The 6,715-nt window shown below is 43.1% G+C and overlaps 1 protein-coding gene across 1 annotated transcript in view; it reads right to left on the bottom strand.

Annotated features, from left to right (window-relative positions):
* The window catches only part of ppp2r3b (protein phosphatase 2, regulatory subunit B'', beta), a 66,548-nt gene extending 65,113 nt beyond the window's left edge, over positions 1–1,435 (bottom strand). Inside the window, exon 1 of the mRNA XM_034186353.1 lies at positions 1,358–1,435. The gene's annotated coding sequence lies outside the window, so the exon portion shown is untranslated. The remainder of the gene's footprint in view (positions 1–1,357) is intronic.
* Between the last annotated feature and the right edge of the window lie 5,280 nt (positions 1,436–6,715).

Below are 6,715 nucleotides of genomic sequence, written 5' to 3' on the forward strand. Positions count from 1 at the left end.
GGAAGGTTCCAGGATTGCACCCTTTCCCCTGCAGAAACACACAGACTGTTCACTCGGTGCAATCAGCAGGAATTAGAGGCGAGTTCACGCCAGTTACCGTGCATCACTTTTACATCTCCCTCCTTTAATCAGACGGGCCCTTCAAGATGAGAGCGAGAGCTTTTTGATATCCTCAGAGAGCTGCAAACATTAACAGCCACAATTCACAGCAAATCAAGCGTCATTTTGTCGGAACAGACAATCACACCAATTACCCGTTGTTTATTGTTTGCTGTTGTTGTGTTTACTGCAGTCTAATCAGATTTTGGGGTCGGCCACGGCGGTGCATCAGCTCCAAGTGGAAAAGCTCTTTTGAAGGCTTTTGGTTTGCCGCGTTAGGCCGAGACAACACGCTGAGACAACACGCCGCCTTTGCTTTCAAGATGAAAACAAACAAGCATGACATCACTTTGTAAATCGCTCAGTGATTTGAGGAAATGCCACGTAAATGGGTCACCTAAAACAACAAGCACAGACCAGTGTGTTTCAGTTTGGCTGCTGATAGGAATCTTTTTGCATAATGTTTCGAACATGAGAGCGTGAGCGTGCGTTCAATTCTGGGTTAACGTTTGTTGGCTGCTAATGTTTAGCAAAACAAAAAATGGCCTCAACTTCACCCCGTCTGCCCCTCCCACAGCACGTCCGCCGCATGAAAGCAAGAAAATCATGGAAATCAGCGAGGCCTTCATTATAACAAGGTCATTCCAGCTGACTTTTATCCTCCCCTACACTTAGGGGAGGTAAGAGAACCTTCTCCTCCACCACCCAAGGCCTCACCTTTGAACATGCGAGCCTGCAGCGGGACCGTGTGCTCGTACCTACGCAGCTGCTCCTCTTTCATTTAGCCTGCTTGAATTTCATCATTCAATTTCACGTCATATTCGTGCGGTGTGTTCGCGATTTGTGCGTCTGCATGCATGTGCAACAAGAGTGTTACTTCAGGAAAGAGCTGCAGATTGCTGGCAGGGGCCTAACCACAGACACTGCATCAACCCCCCACAAACAAAGGCTCTATTTCATTAGAGTTCAGGCAAAAACTCATTTAATATTTAAAAAATTCTGAGCAATCATGTTTGAAACCCTCACAAAATAACAAAACACAAATTTTAATCTGACTAGATAACAGTTGTAGAAGTCTTGAACAGGATCAGGCCTCGTGTCTGCACAGTGTTTTTTTTCTAGCACAAAAGCACAGAGAGAGCATATAGAAGTACTTCATCCCAGTGGTTTCAGTGTTTTCAAAAAATCTGCAAAAATCTGGGATTTGTTTAAAAGACAACAATAAACCAGCTAACAACTAGTGATAAAAAGTACTCACCCTCAGCAGGCACACAGTGCCTGTCCAATCTGTTATCACAGATTAGTTTTTTTTGTCTTTATTGTGATAGATTTTGTGTGATAAATCAGCTGACTTCGTTCCTTCTGTGAGGACAAAAGGTTTTTGCTCCATCTGATTGGTTACCTAAAAAGGTGCTGCAGTGACATCACACTGCCTTTCTGAAAAGTTCAGATATTTTCAAATTAAAATGCAACATAGTTGCCACATAAAAAAGCAGATCACTTTTTCTCTGTGTGGCTGCATGTGGCCATATACACTTTGTTCTTATTTAGAGCAATCAAAAAAGACACTACTCAAAGAAATAAAAACCGATATGGACACGGGGCCATATATGTTAGCATAGCATGAACACAGTTAGCAGTCGGGGCTAATGCAATTTCAGATTTGACCCGAGTGACCTTGACCTTCACCCAATAACTGACGTCCGGTTGACCTTGTCAAGGCAATTGTATCTCATATAGTGCAAATCAACTTGAAAAATCTAAATCCTTGACCTTGAGATCCATCAGAATGAATATTTAAAAACAGTTTGGGGTCAACCTTCATCAACATTGTTTGGTAGAAATCAGCAAAAGGACCTGGGAGGAGTGGATCAACAAACAGACCGACACACATGACCTTGACCCCAGTGATTGACCTTTGGCAAATTTGAATGTGCCAATTTTGATTTAAGCTGGAGTGAAAAAGTTTAATTTTTGACATTTTACCCCAATTACTTTGACCCCAGTGATCAATTTTGGGTAAATTTGATCTCACCTGAGCAATTCCAGAGCCCATCAACATGTATTTTCTAAATTTGATGGAGATTAGTGGGGGGGGGTGTCAAATAAAAATTTTGACCTTCAACCCAATAACATTGACCTTTGTGAAAATGAATCCTCTCAGGGTAATTCTGGGGTGTTCGGTGTGCGCGCTCCAAACCCATGGCTGTGGTCAAGGTTCAGGCTACAGTTTTAAAAAGCAGAAGATTCGTGGACTGAGAATTTCTGGCTGATCTGCACATGCGGTAAAAGTCTTCAGAAGTCCTGGCCAGCAGCCTCTGCCGGCGCACGGCTGCGGGCTGGCCTTGTGATGGTGACATCGCTTCCTGTCCCAAAATCTTTAATCAGGTTTGTTGTTTGTGCTCCAAAATAAAGAAGCATTACTGCACTGTCTCTCATCCAGCGAATGTAACAAAGCCTTTTTAGTAAACTGCGTCTAAACCATCAAACACGTCTGAAGGTCCAACACTGTGATTTCACTATGATGTAGCAACAGACCATGTTAGAAATTCACAAACAACAATAACACAATCAATTTTTATAAAATTGTGTTTATTTTCCTTTTAAAAACTATATTGTATTGATTTCACAAAAACAACAGACACCAGATAGTAATTAATCAATAATGAATGAATAAATTCAATATTTTTCTAAAATCATGAGTTGATTTACCCAGAAGAGCTGTTTAAAGGTTAAAAAGTCACACTACTCGTAAATACTTATTTTGTTAAGTATTTAAGCATTTTTAATATGAATTATTTAATATTTAGAATTTTTTTGTAATACTTTTTGAGTATTTGTACATATTTTACACTTCACAGATACATCCTGGTCAAAATTTTAGAAATAAATTGGTAATCACAACGTGCTGACTGAAAAAAGGACGATAGTGAGGGAAGCCACCAAGACACTGAGCATCGTGAGACTTTCGTCTGTTGCATCTCCAGTCACAGTTCCACGGTGGAATGACTTTCATTGTGAAATTCTATTTCCCACAGTTTTCCATATGGAACATAGGAAAGTCCAGTTTAAATTTGCACAAGCCAGCGGTCTTCTGTTTGTCTGTCTTTAATTGTGCTCAAGAGCCAAGGAGGTACTGTTGTGTGTTGGGGGGGTGTGGCTGGACATTTTGTTGTTCTTTTATTTTCTTTGCTCTCCAGGTGGTATGAAAACTGATTTGTCTGTGGAGAAGGTGCTGGCTGTAGAGTCCTTCACCCTCATCAACGTTATGTGCAGCACCTGTGGATGGTGCTCACATGCAACCTTAAAGACTTTCAGCTGAAGCAGATAATTAGATGGCGTTCTGCATTTAAGCCATGTGTGATTCAAGCAGAATTGCCGGGAACTCGACCTTGTGATGTTCGTTTGTGAGATGCTGAGGACCGTGCCTGGGTTTGACACATCGTGCCTGTGAAGCAGGAAGGGTGAGGGACACATGCTGTCAGCACACATCAGAGGTGATTAATTGTTTGACTACTTGTTGATAGTAACTTGGTATTTTGTTACGCAGTAGATTTGAATTGTGATGAGAATTGTGCAGCTCGCTTCTCACTGCTGTGGCGTGCGGACAAGTGATCCTCCACCTGTTGTGAGAAGCTGCTCATTTGCATAAAGCTTAAAATACAGACCTGAATGTGTTGCTGATGGTGTGTGTCTTTTGAAGGATATTGGTTGTAACTGCTGACTTACCTCACCTCTTCTATTCTTCGCAGAGAGTCGGTTTGTCGTGTCCACCTGGGGGGTGTTTGGCAGTAACAGTGAGTCCAGAAACGCCGGGCTTCGATCCTTTTGGGCGCTGGAGAGCGTGCCAGCCTTCACTCCACCAGAATTACGCTGTTTTAGTTTTTACACTTTATTATGCACCAGAAGGTGAAAAAATAAATTGTTTTTGTTCTTGGAACCGCTTTCTGGTTATTTTAGCACTGGGTTCCGTCAGACGCAGGTCCGCTCCTCAACCCGCGTCGACACATAACAGCTGTTTCATCAAACGACAAATAAAATAGAAATCAATGGGAGGCATTATTATATAACAATTCAGTAAATTTTATTATATCAAGTTGATCTGGATCAAGTAATCACTTTTACTCAGCATGGAAGCCGACTTCTTCACCAAATGCATTACAATCTGCACATTTTTAACACTTATACACATAATTCCACCATTTCATGTCACAATATTTGATGCAATGTGTTTCTGGCTTGTGTTCTCTTGCTGTAGTTTTGTGTTTTACAAGCAGTAAAAAACACACCCCTGTTCAGATGGGGGGCTCGGGAGGCAGGAGGGGAAAAGGATGAGCACGAGGCACCTGATCGGACAGGATCGATGGAAAGCAATTAGACGACGTGTCTGTCCGCCGTGCACGACTCCACACAACAACGAGAGGAGAGGGGCCTGTGCTGCAAAAAGAAGAATGGAGTCAAATTTAAAAGGCGTCAGGCTTCAGCCGGAGGCGTCATTCCCACTTCCAAGAAGACTTCACCAGGAGTCGACTCAGCGCAGAGCACAACAGCACAAAACATATTTATTAATGATCATTAGTATTATTGTTTACATTGTATGGGGGGTGTTTGGGCCTGGATGGAAGTCTGCAGAGTTTATGATGTTGTCTTTGTGGAACGTGCATGTGCGCGCACACACACACACACACACACACCAATTCCTGTTTGTGTGTTGACGCGTCCTTGAGCAAAGCATTCAACCCAGATCTTCTACGTAATATCAACTTTGCTTCATCTGCAGCCACATGGTTGATGTTGGAAAAAAACACTCCAACGAATAAAACATTCATCAGAATAAAATTACACTCCAATGTTATAATCAGTGGCGGATCCTTATTTTTTTTAATTGTTGTTGTTGTTGGCGGGGGGGGGGGGGGGGGTTACTTAAGTCCCTTTCACACCGGGCCAACATAGAGTTGCGTAATGCGGCGTACCGACTACGCCGAGCTTATGCAGCCGCCCTATGTGACAATACGCTGACGGACACAAAGGGGTCTGGGACATGGAGGCAAAAAATTAAACGTTACATTTTTTTCATGGACATTCGGCATAGACTAAGCAAGTCTATGCAACACTCCACTACTTACTGCACTACTGTACACCAAGCCTCCGCAACTGTACGCTAGCCTGCGCCAGTCTGGCTAGAAATCCTTTTAGGTTTTTTATCAGTACATACCTGCATTGTTAGATTTTATTCATCCTGTTGAACTCTGCTGAACTTTGCTGGCAGTGAAGCTTCAAAACCACAGAAGAAGAAGAGGCGGGCCAAGTTTTCCCCCCTGTATGTAACATACGCAGCCATTCCTGCATAATAAATACGCAGCACATTGCAACTCTACGTGGGCCCGGTGTGAAAGTAACTTTAGTGGTGGAGTTATGGGGTGTGTGTGTGTGTGTGTGTGTGGGGGGGGGGGGGGTCACTGCCCAATGAAACCCCCAGCCTATAGTCACCTGTAATTCTAATCATATCCACCAGAGATTTGAGCATCATGGATATGTCTCATTAGGTGAGTTTCCATGACCCTCCACATTGCACAAATTTAAAATAAACTTAGTGGAAATCCATGTCTTTCAAAAAAAAAAAAAAAAAGCCTCAAATATCACACACAAAAACGTTTTTATGCTCACATGAAGTGAAACAAACACTTTTTCCTGCTATTACAGGTCACAAGACATACAGAAAGAGTCACATGACTTTCTAAATTACACGACACACCACGTGTGGATGAAGTAAGAGATGGAGAGCTTGTTAAATGTACACTCAACAAAAATATAAACGCAACACTTTTGGTTTTGCTCCCATTTTGTATGAGATGAACTCAAAGATCTAAAACTTTTTCCACATACACAATATCACCATTTCCCTCAAATATTGTTCACAAACCAGTCTAAATCTGTGATAGTGAGCACTTCTCCTTTGCTGAGATAATCCATCCCACCTCACAGGTGTGCCATATCAAGATGCTGATTAGACACCATGATTAGTGCACAGGTGTGCCTTAGACTGCCCACAATAAAAGGCCACTCTGAAAGGTGCAGTTTTATCACACAGCACAATGCCACAGATGTCGCAAGATTTGAGGGAGCGTGCAATTGCATGCTGACAGCAGGAATGTCAACCAGAGCTGTTGCTCGTGTATTGAATGTTCATTTCTCTACCATAAGCCGTCTCCAAAGGCGTTTCAGAGAATTTGGCAGTACATCCAACCAGCCTCACAACCGCAGACCACGTGTAACCACACCAGCCCAGGACCTCCACATCCAGCATGTTCACCTCCAAGATCGTCTGAGACCAGCCACTCGGACAGCTGCTGAAACAATCGGTTTGCATAACCAAAGAATTTCTGCACAAACTGTCAGAAACCGTCTCAGGGAAGCTCATCTGCATGCTCGTCATCCTCATCGGGGTCTCGACCTGACTCCAGTTCGTCATCGTAACCGACTTGAGTGGGCAAATGCTCACATTCGCTGGCGTTTGGCACGTTGGAGAGGTGTTCTCTTCACGGATGAATCCCGGTTCACACTGTTCAGGGCAGATGGCAGACAGCGTGTGTGGCGTCGTGTGGGTGAGCGGTTT

Source organism: Thalassophryne amazonica, chromosome 14 (genome assembly GCF_902500255.1).
Source record: "Thalassophryne amazonica chromosome 14, fThaAma1.1, whole genome shotgun sequence".
NCBI classification, from domain to species: Eukaryota; Metazoa; Chordata; class Actinopteri; order Batrachoidiformes; family Batrachoididae; genus Thalassophryne; species Thalassophryne amazonica.